Source organism: Rhinoderma darwinii, chromosome 8 (genome assembly GCF_050947455.1).
Source record: "Rhinoderma darwinii isolate aRhiDar2 chromosome 8, aRhiDar2.hap1, whole genome shotgun sequence".
Lineage (NCBI taxonomy): Eukaryota > Metazoa > Chordata > Amphibia > Anura > Rhinodermatidae > Rhinoderma > Rhinoderma darwinii.
In genome coordinates, this window is record NC_134694.1 from 50,342,162 (window position 1) to 50,356,957 (window position 14,796).

Genomic DNA, 14,796 nt, shown 5'->3' on the forward strand with positions numbered 1-14,796 from the left:
GCAGTGTGTGAGCGGTTTGCATCTGCATGATCCAGCATATGGGTGTGTTTATCGGTATGCCTCAGTCGCTTATCCGCATCTGTTTGGCTGCCTTTGGTGTCAGTCGCGGGGAGGGGGGGGGCGGGGGCTGAGTCTCTTCCCCCTTGCATGGCGCTGATTGGAGGCACAGGCTTCCCTCCCATTGGCCTTCGGTGCTGTATCACCGATTGGCCAGTTAATTGGTCAATCACGGCGTAATGGGGGCCTGGCTACGATGGTGTTATGTGATTGGTGGCAGTGATTCTCTAGCTGTTCCGTCTTGACAGCTTAAAACAGCGTGTCTTTTTCGGCGCAATCTCACTAAGCCCCTGAACCCCTGAGGATGCTGTATAGCACAGCGAAACATGTCGGGGGGGCTCTAATACGAGCTGCCACAGGTACCCTATATGAACTAGGGTCGATCCAAGACCATGACGACGTCACAGGAGATGCGGGCAGATTTGCTGGTCCTCCAGTCTCGCAGGACCAACTCCTCCAAGCTTTGAACATTCTTGTACGTTAGCAGGAAGCAAGAGCTGCCGTTCCTCCTACTACACCTCCTGGCAGTGTTGATCCTCAGACTACACCTCCTGGCAGTGTCGACCCGCGTTTTTCTTTGCCACTTCCGGACCGCTATGATGGAGACGCAGGTTCCTGTCGTGGATTTTGAACCAGTGCCAGATCCATTTCAGCCTGTATTCTAGGACATTTTCATCTGACGGCGCAAGGGTCGCTTTCATCATCTCCCTCGTCACTGGCAAGGCTCTTCCATGGGCAATCCCTATCTGGGAGAGACAAGGACCTGAGACCCGTGACTTCCAAGCCTTTCTCCGGACTTTTCGAATGGTGTTTGAGGAGCCTGGATGGGTCTCATCTGCAGCGGCTGCCTTGATTAAACTACACCAAGGAGACACCTTCGTGAGTGAGTATGCCATCCACTTCCACACCCTGGCGGGAGAACTGTTATGGAACAATGAGGCCCTGGTAGCTGCATTCTGGCATGGACTCTTTCCTAAGAATAAGGACAAACTTGCCGCTCGAGACCTGCCATCTACCTTGGATGACCTCATCCTTCTGTCCGCCCGGATTGATATGCGGATCCGAGAACGCCTCCAATAGGTTCGTCGGGAGAGAGACCCTCCTAGTCCAGTACCTACTTTGCAGAAACCCCTGCTGTCCTCAGATGTTGATCCTCCTAAGGAATCCGTGATGATGAACCGGGGTAAGCTATCCACCCAGGAGAGACAACGCAGACGCACTTTGGGACTTTGTCTTTACTGCGGCATCGGTGGCCATCTTGTGCACCTGTGCCCCCAAAAGTCCCAAAGCCTAGAGTTGCTAGGAGTGACAACCCTGGGTAAAAAAGGATTTACATCCAAATTGTCCATACCAGCGACCATAGTGTCCGGCGAGAAAATGCATCCGGTCTCTGCGTATCTGGACTCTGGATCCGCTGCTAATTTCATCCAGGGGACCATTTGAATAGACAAACTATAGGGAACACAACAATGCTCAGGCATAGAACTAGGGGGCTGGACCCCTCTTATAGTGCAGGGTACTCACGGGTCAAAGTTCGTCCATAAGGTCCGGTGCGCGCGCTGCCCCTTTAAGAGCGGGCACAAGCGTGCATGCGCACCCTACGGGATCCAGCAGAGGTGAGTGGACACGAGTGCTGGCGTCTCCTGAGGAGGAGGCTGGGGCCAGCGCTTGCCGACTCGTGGCTGCGGCTGTCAGGGGGAGGTTGGAGCTGACAGCCCACAGCCACAGACATTACAGTATCCCCCCTCTTACGCCTCCTCTTCTTGGGACCAGAGCGAGAGAGATTCTTCTTCAGAAGAGTTAGGGCATTGAGGTTCTCCCCTGGCTCCCAGGACCTCTCTTCAGGGCCGAAACCCCTCCAATCCACCAAATAAAAGTCTTTCCTCTCACTCTTTTGGTGTCCAAGATCTCCTTGACCTCAAAGATGTCCGAGGGGCCGCTGTAGGCAACCGCAGGGCTGGGAGTCATGGAATAGCGGTTCAGGATCACTGGTTTCAGGAGACATGGACGGAGTTCTGAATCCTGAGGGTAGGAGGCAGCCAAAGCTTGTAGGCAACAGGGTTGATCTGCTGCAGGATCTCGAATGGTCCGAGGAACATGGGGGCAAATTTACTTGACGGTACCCTCAGTTGGATATTCCCAGACGACAGCCAGACCTTAGTGCCAGGAAGAAACCGAGGAGGCTCTCTTCTCCTTGTGTCAGCCTTCTGTTTTATGCTGTCCACTGCCATTAGGAGGATTGAGTCTGCTGCCAGATCTGCAAAAAGTCTCTAAACGTGGATTCAGCTGCAGGTACCTTGGAAGTATCAGGCACCGGAAGAGGAATTTGTGGGTGCTGGCCGTAGACAATTCAGAACAGTGTATTCCTAGTAGACTCGCTGGTGTGATTATTGTAGGAGAACTCCACCCATGGGAACAGCTGCACCCAGTCATCATGCTGTTTGGAGATGAAGTGTCGTAGGTAGTTCTCCAAAATCTGGTTGGTCCTCTCGACCTGACCATTAGACTGAGAATGGTAGGCAGAAGAAAAGTCCAACTTCACGCCAAGAAGTCCGCAGAGGGCTCTTCAGAACCTCGAGGTAAACTGAACCCCCGGATCAGACACAATATGCTGCGGCAAGCCGTGCAGGCGGAAGATGTCTTGAATAAATAACTTGGCCAACTGAGGAGCAGAAGGAAGACCGGTCAGAGGAACGAAGTGGGCCATCTTCGAAAATCGATCCATTACCACGCAAACAGCAGTGCAACCAGCAGAGAGAGGCAGATCCGTGATAAAGTCAATCGTTATATGTTGCCAGGGAGCATTGGGCACAAGCAATGGCTAGAGCAGACCAGCAGGTCTGGAGTGGGTGGCCTTGTTGGCTGCACATACAGCACAGGAAGAAACGAAGTTCACAATATCCTTGGGCAGAGTGGGCCACCAGAAATGACGAGCAATCAGATCCCGGGTCTTATGTAACCCCGTGTGACCTGCCAGTCTAGAGGAGTGTCCCCAGCGGAGGATTCTTCCACAATCAGCCAGGCGCACAAAAGTCCTCCCTGGAGGAATGTCCCCAATTTTGCAGGGGATTGACCGAGACAATGCAAGATGGATCGATAATGTTCTGTGGACTCTGAATGGTGTCTTCTGTCTCGAAAGACCTGGACAATGCATCGGCCCTCACATCCTTATCGGCCGGGCGATAATTAAGCTCAAACTGAAACCTTGCATATAACAGTGACCACCTGGCCTGACGAGGGTTCAGCCATTGGGCCGTCTGGATGTAGTTCAGATTCTTGTGGTCTGTATAAATCAAGATCGGATGAGCTGCGCCCTCTAGTAGATGTCTCCACTCTTCCAGAGCCAATTTGATGGCCAGTAATGCCCGATCCCCAATCGAGTAGTTGCATTCTGCGGAAGAGAAGAGCTTGGAAAAGTATCCACATACCCTTGACTTGCCCTTGGGACCTCTCTGGAACAGGAGTGCACCAGCACTGACAGAGGATGCGTCCACCTCCAACGAGAACTGCAGATAGACATCCGGATGATGGAGGATAGAGGCAGACGTGAAGGCACACTTCAGGCTATTGAATGCGGTCTCTGCCTCGGGAGTCCACACCTTGGCATTCATACCCTTCTTAGTAAGGTTAGAGGGAGAAGTCAGTGAGGAGAAGTTCGGAATAAACTGCTTGTAAATGTTAGCAAATCCCAAAAAGCACTGTATGGCCCTCAAGCCTTGAGGACGTGGCCACTCCAGGACAGACTTGACCTTCTCAGGGTCCATCTCGAGACCTCGATTGGAGACGATGTAGCCCAGGAAGGGTAGAGCATCCTTGTAAAATACGCACTTCTCCAACTTGGCGTACAGACGATTCTCCCTTAACCGTAGCAGAACCTGACGGACATGTCTCTGGTGCGTCATAGGATCTGGGGAGAAAATCAAGATGTCATCAAGGTAGACTACAATACAAACATAGAGGAGGTCACGGAAAATGTAATTCACAAACTCCTGGAAGACCGCGGGAGCATTACACATGCCGAAGAGCATTACTAGATACTCATAGTGTCCATCACGGGTGTTAAATGCAGTCTTTTATTCATGACCCTGGCGAATCCGGTTTAGGTTGTAAGCCCCACGCAGGTCTAGTTTAGAATAAAATTTTGCACGTATATGATCAAACAGTTCGGAGATCAGTGGCAATGGATATTTATTCTTCACCGTGATCTGGTTGAGACCACGGTAGTCGATGCAAGGACGAAGAGAGCCATCTTTCCTTTTGATGAAGAAGAACCCGGCTCCTGCCGGGGAGGAAGACTTTTGTATGAAGCCCCTTTCTAAGTTCTCTTTCACATAGGAGGATATGGACAGAGTCTCTGGCAAGGAGAGAGGATATACCCTACCACAGGGAAGGGATGCACCAGGAATCAGTTCAATAAGGCAGTCATACGCCCAATGTGGAGGCAATGTCTCCGCCTCCCTCTTGCTGAAGACGTCCGGAAAGGCAGCATAATGACCCGGCAATCCTGCCAATTACAGAGGCAGCGAAGACTGAGCCGAATGAATCCGCACCAGGCAACAACCTTGACACTCAGGGCCCCACTGGAGAACCTCTCTAGAATTCCAGTCCAGAACTGGGGCATGCAGACGGAGCCAAGGCAGGCCCAGCAACACAGGGTTAATAGCTTTGGGCAGGACATAGAAAGGCAGAAGTTCGGAGTGAAGAGCTCCCACTTGGAGCCTCAGTGGCTTGGTCACAGCTAAAACAGGATCTGGCAGAGGTAGTCCATTTACTGAAGCTACTGTCAACGGGCTCTCCAGAGGGGTGGTGGGCAATTGCAGAAGGTCCACCAGATCTCTGCTGATGAAATTAGCAGCAGATCCAGAGTCCAGATACGCAGAGACCTGATGCGTTCTTTCGCCGGACACTATGGTCACAGATATGGACAATTTAGACGGAAGTCCATCTTTACCCAAGGTCGTCACTCCAAGCAACGCTAGGTTTTGGGATTTTTGGGGGCACAGGCGCACCAGATGGCCATCGAGACCGCAGTCCAGATGTGCCTCTGCGTTGTCTCTCTTGGGTAGATAACTTATACTGATCCGTTATTACCGCCTTCTTGGGAGGATCGACAAATGGGGACAGCAGGGGTTGCTACAACGTAGGTACCAGACTAGGAAGGGCTCCCTCCCGTTGAACCTTTTGGAGGCGTTCACGGATTCGTATATTAATCAGGGCAGACAGAAGGATGAGGTCATCCAGGGTAGATGGCAGATCCCGGGCGGCAAGTTTGTCTTTAATTCTGGAAGATAGTCCGTGCCAGAATGCAGCCACCAGAGCCTCATTGTTGCATAAGAGCTCTCCCGCCAGGGTGCGGAAGTGTTTGGCGTACTCATTCACGGAGGTGTCTCCTTGGCGCAGGTTAATCAAAGAAGCCGCTGCAGATGAGGCCCGTCCAGGCTCCTCAAACACCATGCGAAAAGTCCGGAGAAAGGCAGGGAAGTCACGGGTCTCTGGTCCTTGTTTCTCCCAGATAGGGTTCGCTCATGCAAGAGCCGTTCCGGTAAGGAGAGAAATGATGAAAGCGACCCTGGCACCATCAGACGAAAATGTCCTAGCATACAAGCTGAAGTGGATCTGGCATTGATTAAGAAAACCACGACAGGTACTTGTTTCTCCATCATAGCGGTCAGGAAGTGGCAAAGAAACACGTGGGTCAATACTGCCAAGAGGTGTAGACTGAGGATCCACATTGCCAGGAGGTGTAGTAGGAGGAACGGCAGCTTGTGCCTCCTGCCAACGCGCAAGAATGTTCAACGCCTGGAGTAGTTGGTCCTGTCGAGACCGAAGGTCCAGCATATCCGCTCGCATCTCCTGTGTCGTCATCATAGACTTGAACCGACCAGCGGGGTTCATTGCCTGAACGTACTGTCACGAAGGGTCTGTGGACCTACTGGGCTGTACCGCCTTAGCGGTAAGGCAGCTGGACAACAGGGCACAGGTCAGAGTCTATAGTATATAGGGTACTTGTGGCAGCACAGACAGTAGCTTGGCAGACGCTAGGCAGCAGGTAGACGTCAGGCGTGGTGAAGCAGGCAGGTGTGGTATCCGGCACAGCATGACTACAGCAAGCACGGCACTAGGTCAGGATACAGGTTACAGGAACAGGAAACACTGGGAGCAGGAAACACTAGGGGACCATTTGGATAGACAAACTATAGGGAACACACCAACGCTCAGACATATAACTAGGGGGCTTGACCCCTCTTATAGTCCAGGGTACTCACGGGTCAAAGTTCGTCCATGAGGTCCGGTGCGCGCGCTGCCCCTTTAAGAGCGGGCACGAGCGTGCGCGCGCACCCTACGGGATCCGGCAGATGTAAGTGGACGCGAGCACTGTCGTCTCCTGAGGAAGAGTCTGGGGCCAACGCTTGCGGCTGTCACGGGGAGGTTGGAGCTGACAGCCCGCAGCCACGAACATTACGCAGAAGCTGTCAAACCAACCTGATTTGTTTTTATGAAGAGGTGAGCAGAAGCCTAGACAGAGGGGCCGCTGTGGATGTAGTGTTTTTGGACTTTGCAAAGGCATTTGACACTGTCCCTCATAGACGTCTAATGGGTAAATTAAGGACTATAGGTTCATTATTAATTTGATTTAAATTATTTAAGGGCTGAAATTGGGAAAAACTGCGATTACTCCATTATTTTTTGGGTCCTGTTTTAACGTCTTTCACCGTGTGGTAAAAACAACAACAACAACTTAACTTTATTCTGTGGCTCAATACGATTACGGTTATATCAAATTTATATAGATTTTTTTATATTTTACTACTTTAAAAAAACAACCACATTCTGAGAGCCGTAACTTTTTTTTATTTTTACGTGCATTTTTTGTGGGACGAGCTGTAGTTTTTATTGGCACCATTTGTTGGTACATATGACTTTTTGATCACTTTTTATTAAAAAAATTTTGGGAGCTAAGGTGACCAAAAAACTGAGTTTCTTTTTAACTTTTTTTTTTTTTTTTTTTTTATATCACTTCTTTTTACACATTTTACACATTTTATTAGTCCCCCTAGGAGACTTGAACCACTGATTGTTAGATCGCTGGTACAATATACTGCAATACTAATGCATTGCAGTATATCGTCATTTTTACAGGCATCGGTTAAGCCCTGCCTCAGGCAAGGCTTAATAGAGGCAGAGTGAAGGTAGCCCTGGGGGCCTTCATTAGGCCCCTAGGCTGCCATAACAGCCATCGTCACCCCCCGATCTAGTTGCGGGGGTGGGGCGATGAGCTGTCAGAGGGGGCCGCCCCCTCTTTTCAACGCCTTAGATGCTGCGGTTGCGATTGACTGCATTCGAGGGGTTAGACATCCAGGAATAGTGCGATCGCTGCTCCTGGCAGTTAGTCCTGAGTGTCGGCTGTAAAACACAGCATATGGAGCTCTCTCAGTGCGTGAGCGCGCTCCAAACATCACCCCCCGCACCAGGACGTACCGGTGCGTCCTGGTGTGCTAAGGGGTTAATGGTGTGTGGTCCTGAAGTCCCATTAGGGCCGCCATCAGGAATTTCTGAGCCCCATACAGCCAAGATGTCTAGGCCTCCCCATTACCATCAGAAAGTGTGGCACTCACGTTTGTACGTTTATATGCATTAACTGATTTTGGTGCTGATGTCAATTACAGTGAACGAAACCACGTAGCAGACAGTGACCGGTTAATGCTCTGGATTTTGATCTATTTAGCCAAAACGTATCCGACTGTAAGTCACTGTCCATGAACAGGGCTGGAGCCTTCTACTAGCGCTCTGCCCAGGGACTATGGCGCTGTTCCTTATGTCCATATATGTAAAGTGACATCTGAAACTTTGCAAAGCCTGAGTACATGGCCGGAGTGTCGGCAACGCTCTGGTCAGGGCTTCCGGCCATGGTGAATCCCCTGACGTCACTTTACATATATGGACAGTGATGTCAGGAGCTTTCCCAGGGACAAAGTCCACGGGTAGAGCACTTGTGATATTTTACCTGGGGATTTTGGAATAGCAAAGTCTACTACGCTATTCCATCCTTCAAAAATAAGATATACCAACGTATACCAGCCCGACGGAGGCTAAAAGTACATAATGGAGCCCAGTGAATTATTGTCTACGTTGTTTATAGTGTACGTTAGGAGATTTCCTGACGTACACGATAAACTTAGGGCAACAACATGATGTGAAGGTGCCTTAAGGGAGGAGGAAGCGCTTGTGAGGATGTAAGGAGAACTAATGCTCCGTTCTTACGTTGCCATTAAAGTTCCATGTGTTTTTCCACAGCAAAAATCGGAGGCTTTCCCTTTGATTTCTGACGCAGATGTGCCACAAGTGTGTAATAGATCCGCACAAGAATAAGGCCCTGTTCACATAGAGTTTTTTAGCCGCACTTTTTGCAGCGGAAACCGCGTTGTAAACTGCCAAAATCGCCTCCTATTGATTTCAACGGGAGGCAAAGGTGGTTTTTTCCCACGGGCGGAAAAAAAAGCTTGCGAGAAAAAGAAGCGACATTCCCTTTCTTCGGTTATTTCCGTCTCTGACCTACCATTGACATCAATGGGAGGCAGAGAAAGCCTGAAGGAATTTCGAGGCAGATTTTTCTGCCTCCAAAAAACTGTGTGAACAAGACCTAAGTCCTAAGGCTTTTCCATGCAAAATAATTAGCATGCTACTTATTGCTGTGTTGGATTTCTTATCATGGTGCGAACAAAAATATACGTGGAAATTTTTTCGCAGCATGTGAACTGGGTTGTGGAAAAGTAAATGAGATCAAGAAATCTCATCATCATGTCGCATAAAAATCACGGACTGTCTGCACGGCCCCATAGACTAATATATGTCCGTGCAAGGCGCGTGAAAATCACGCGCGTTGCACGGACGTATATCACGTTCGTGTAAATCCACCCTTAGGTGCAGATTTTGCCTGCGGTTTTGATGAGGATTTTGTGCACCAAATTGCTCAATGTGTGTGTTACAGAATTTGCTAGGGACAACAGCAAATTAACCCTTTACATTGTAAAGGATTAAATACGTTACAATTCTGCAACATAATAGGTATGCAGCTTTTTTTTTCGGATTTTCACTATTGTTTTTTCCTCCCCATCTTCCAAAGGCTATAAGGCTATAAGGCTATAAGCTATAAGTTTCTTATTTTTCCGTCTATATAGCCATATGAGGGCTTGTCGTTTTTATTGTACCGCATAATGTACTGGGAAGCTGAAAACAATTATTTGTGGGGTAAAATGGGCAAAAAACAGTAATTACACCATTTTTTGGGGGTTTTGTTTTTACGGCATCCATCAGGCGATAAAAACGACATTTTCATCTTATTCTACAGGTTGATACGATTACGGCGATACCAAATTTATATGTTTTGTTTTATGTTTTACCACTTTGGACATGTGTCTTTTTTTCAAACGTACAAACTATGTAACTTAAATAAATTAGCTAAATTAAAAAAATGTTTTGTGTCGCCATGTTCTGAGAGCCATCGTTTTTTCATTTTTCCATCAATTTAGCGATGTGAGGGCTTAAATTTTGTAGGGCAAACTGTAGTTTTGGGGTATATGCAACTTTTTGATCACTTTTTTGTAGCGCTAAGGTGACCATAAACTAGCAATTTGCGTGTTTTATATATATATATATATATTTTTTACGCCATTCTCCCAGTAGGTTAAACACTATATTGTGATAGTTTGGATTTTTAAGGACGCTGCAATACCAGTTATGTTAACTTTTCTTTTTTTAACATTGATTTAGGGAAATATGTGAAAAGGTTTTTTTTTTTACTTTTAATACTTTATTTTTTTTTGGAACATAAAAAAAACTTTAAATGCTTTTTACTTTATTTCTTAGTGCCCCTAGAAGACTTGAAGCAGAGATACACTGCAATGATCATCCACTGCATGATATACTGCAATACTAATGTATTGCAGTATATCGCGATTCTGACAGTCTCCTTTGAAGCCCTGCGGGAGGGGGGTGGGGTGATGTCTTGTTTCAGGGGGCGCCCCCCTGATTCTAACACTTTAAAAGCTGTGGTCACGATTGACCGCGGCATTCAAGGTGTTAAACGGGCAGAATCAAAGTGATCTTTTATTTCGCCCATTGCAGTAAGGTGTCGTCTACGTAACACAGTCGTCACCCGCTGTATTTGTAGCGAGCTCAGCCCGTGAGCCTGCTCTGTACTTCCATACATACCTAACCCTTATCATGTACAGTTACATGATATTGCGTTAAGGGGTTAAAAATAAGCAGCACCTCCTAAATTCTATGCAGATTTTTTTTCTGCTGCATGTGCATGGGGTTTTGACAAACCCCATTCACATGAGTAAGGGCTTATTCAGACTAACATGTTAATTGTTGCTTTAACAGACCGTGTGAAGGGCCTGTAAAAAAATAGGACATGTCCTATTTTTGTGCATTTTCACAGATCCCTCAATAGACTTGTAGAATTGTGGTCAGCCTGGGAAATACGGCCGATACACGCGCCGTATGTCACAGACCAAACACGGCTGTTTGAATAAGGGCTTAGTCTAGTTACACAGTGCGGTCAAATCCCATTTTTTTGCCACAATTTTTTCAAAATCGCGGCAAAAACGAGATTTGACCGCACTGTGAGAATATAGCCTAACAGCACTATTTTTACATGTTTTGTAGCCTTTTATATGCAAATTTCATAATTGCGGCACAAATCATGGGGTTTTGCCGTGATTTTTACATAATCGCGGCAAAACTGGTAGAAAGCGAAAAAAAACAAAACAAAACATTTTAACATACTTTATATATTCTACAAGTGGGGTGAGGAGGGATGGGAAGCAGGATGGAGAGGGGAGTGGACACTCACCAGCCTGCAGGTCCATTCGGCTGTGTAGAGAAGGAGCTGGCTGGGGGCGGAATATTAGCAGAAGACCCTGAATCCACGAAGGCACTGCCGGTGGCAGACCTACCCTCAAAAGAGACCTGAAAGGCAAGCAAGATCTTATTAGGTTTCATATTTACGGGAAATACCTGTGCGACCAAGCGACCTCCCCGATGGTCACTTAGGCACGGAAGTTTTCCGGCTGCTTATTCTTATGCCTAGGACAGTTGTTCACTTGATGCTTGTCATCCCCACAGTAGAAGCAGAGACCATTCTTCCTGCGGAGCTCTCTACGTTGTTGGGGAGACACGGAGGCCCCGAGTTGCATGGGTTCATCCGAGTTTGCCGTGGAAGAACGAAGCAACGGAACCTCGGGAGCCATCATGGGGGAGCCAGAGGAGAAGGCAAAAAAACCTTCAAGTCGTAGTTCCCTGAGACGTCGGTCAAGACGTACCGCTAAAGCCATAACCTGATCTAGAGAGTCAGAAGAGGGATAGCTAACTAATAGGTCTTTCAGGGCGTTCGACGGACCCAATCTAAACTGGCACCTCAAGGCAGGGTCATTCCACCAAGAAGCTACACACCACTTCCTAAAGTCAGAACAGTCCTCGTCAACGGGTCTCTTACCCTGACGTAAGGTCACCAGCTGACTCTCGGCAAAGGCAGTCTTGTCAGTCTCGTCATAGAGCCCGAGATCAGAAAAAAAAAGTAAACAGAGGAAAGTTCAGGGGCGTCAGGAGCCAAGGAGAAGGCCCATTCTTGGGGCCCGTCCTGGAGCCGGGACATAATTATACCCACTCGCTGGCTCTCAGAACCTGAGGAGCGGGGCCTTAGACGGAAATAGAGCCTACAACTCTCCCGAAAGGAGAAAATAGTCTTCCGGTCCCCTGAGAACCGGTCAGGCAACTTGAGGTGGGGTTCAAGAGGTGAGGTGGAGGGCACTACCTGGTTAGCATCACGCTGGTCGCACCTCTGAGCCAGGGCTTGGACCTGTAGGGAGAGACCCTGCATTTGCTGAGCTAGGGTCTCAAGGGGGTCCATAGGAACCAGGGCAGAAAAGGTATATGGGCCTGTTATTATGTAATGTCGGGGTGAGACAGGTGAGCCCTAATCTACCCGCCACTCAGTCCCTGCCTACTTGCACGGCCTGTCCTAGGCGACGGCGTACAACTGGGCGACGGTCCCTATGCTCAATATGTGCACGACAGACAAACAGACAAGGGTACACAGAAGCTAAGGGAAATGGGGCAGTTGCCCACGGCAACACCGTGAGCAACAAGAGTAGTGAACGAGCCGAGTCAAACCAGGAATGTGCGAGGTACCAAATGCAGATCAGGAGCGCAGTCAGTAAAGCCAGGGTCGATGTGAAGCAGAGGTCAATAGTAATAGCAGGAGCAGCAGAGCCAGGAAACAAGAGAGAGTCACAGGCAAAGACAAGCAGCAAATGAAGGTATAAATAGACCAAGGGCAGGAACTAGAACCGTCTGGCCAGGCTGCGATAGGTTTTCCCACTCCTCAGCCTACCAGCCTGAGTGGTAGCAGATCGAGTCACTCTATCAGACCTAGGAGCAGATGCAGACTGATTAACCACGGGCGTCGACACAGAAGCTGTGTCTGGCAGATCCTTTACAGATATCATGCTCAAGTAGTAATATAAATATGGCTTTAATAACAAAATGTCTAAATAAATTGAATAACAAATATTGTTAAAAATGAGAGAGCAAGATGTAAGACACACAGAGCAGGTGCCTATACAAAATCCAGTATAAAATGAATATGTTCCTGATGCAAATTAAGCAAGTACAATGGATAATACCAATTATAAAATATCCATAACCAAATGAAATATATATCATAAAAGGAACAAAGCACTAATCCATGCCAATCAATGACAAAGTATGTCTAGCTGGGTATAGCGAGTGGGGAGATAACCCCACTATATTAAAATGGATGTACCCAGATAGAAATACCTGGTCAAGGATATACTGTCAGGGATCATTAGCATGTATATTGCTTGCAAAAACATTGTTACCTTACATAAGCTACGTATCAGTATATTTCACAAAGAACCTTAATCTATGCAACAAGATGGAGCCTGCATCTGGGACAATGCCCATAGAAGACACCGCCCTGGAATGCAAGAGGAGTGTGCAGATGAACGTCACAACTGAATAGAACCAATGGGGCTTAAGCACGTCCCACATTTCTACGGAGAAGATTTGTAACTTTGTGCAATAAAGTTCAGTTGCATTTTCCTACTTCACTGAGGGAGGATCTTTACCAACACTTCTCTGTCTGGTGTATTTCTTCCACGCATGCCCTCAGTTTGCAATTTACAGAGGTGGTTATTCGGTGTGGAATAACAGGGAAAGGAACCCTGACAGTTTGCGCCCAACGTGGAGCTACACTCGAGGGGATCTCGGAATCCAGACAACCGACGACCACAGGGTGAAGCAGCGGATAACCCTGGACTGCCCACTAAAGGAGATTGATCACCTCCGCAATAACACGGTAAGTCAGTTGATTTTATAAATATTAGACTGTGTTAGTGGAGGGTCTTGTGGGAGTCTGTAGAACCCTGGTTGACTGGCTGGATTAACTCAGGCGACAGGTGAGACATCCTCGCTGTGTGGTCACGAACCTGTAAGAAATTAGTCGCGCCCAACTAACCATCCTCTGGGTAATTAGGGACTAGATAGAAAATATAACCTGTCTTATACAGGGGCACGCGGGGTGTGTAGAACACTGATAAGGCGTGTGATAAGTCGTGGGTAATATTATAACCTGTCTTATACAGGGGCACGCGGGCACGCAGGGTGTGTAGAACACTGATAAGACGTGTGATAAGTCATGGGTAATATTTTGGCCAGACCACGGTGAACCGGTCACTAGAGGGTTGCGGACCAAAAGTTGTTATATAAATTATGTGAAAGTGATTAGAATATGTTTAAAAGATAACATTTTGCATGCACTCCACCTTGTATGGTAGGCGTCCATTTTGGATCGTTGCACTCCATCTTTTGGGCTGAAGGAGCCATCTTGAGATTAATAAGTAAAAAGTAATGTCAGCAGAGGGGCGGAGCTAACGCTGAGACTGCATGGACGTGTCTCGCTGAGCTCCGTACATCCAGTGACCCACAGAAGCTAACATAAGCGGCATAAAACTTCACAATGGTGAAGTATGGAGGCAGTAAGGTGAGGGAAGCATCGGAGACCATTGTTCCGACCCCCTCACAAGCAAAGGTGGAGAAATACTTCGAGAAACGGGCCGTCTCCCTCCCGCCGAGAGGCCCAAAGATGGCGCCGTCCTCTCACAGACAGCAAGGAGACACGAGTGCAGACGCCTCTGATGTGGAAGGAGAAAATGCTGACACCTTGCACGCTAAGGAACTACCATTGACGAGACACTTTATCACTCAGGTACTTACCAGAACACTGGAACCGGCTATAAAAGATATTGCAGAGATAAAGCAAGATATTAAGCAAATTGGCCACAGGGTTGAGACCCTGGAAAATAATCAGGCAGCCATTTTAGAATTTAATGCAGCAACAGTGCAAAGCTTCTGCTCTTGCCAACTTACATTCAATACTATCTTTAGATCTCTTGAGGATCAAGAAAATCGTAGCCGCCGAAATAACCTACGTTTTCGTGGTATCCCTGAATCGGTATCACCGACAGAAATTTCGGATGCCATTATGTCCATATCCCGCTCTATCCTGGGGGACACTTATTCTGACTAAGAAATAATTATTGAAAGAGCACACAGAGCACAACGCCCGAAGCCTAAGGTGAACGAGCCGCCTAGAGATATAATTTGCAAATATCTTAACTTCAAAGTGAAAGATAAAATCCTCTTTAAGTCGCG

At 47.9% G+C, this 14,796-nt stretch overlaps 1 long non-coding RNA gene across 1 annotated transcript in view; it reads right to left on the bottom strand.

Moving 5' to 3' along the window:
* LOC142658674 (uncharacterized) overlaps window positions 1–14,796 on the bottom strand; it is a 145,450-nt gene that overhangs the window by 13,336 nt on the left and 117,318 nt on the right. Inside the window, exon 2 of the long non-coding RNA XR_012850150.1 lies at window positions 10,916–11,031. This is a non-coding gene — a long non-coding RNA (uncharacterized LOC142658674). The remainder of the gene's footprint in view (window positions 1–10,915; window positions 11,032–14,796) is intronic.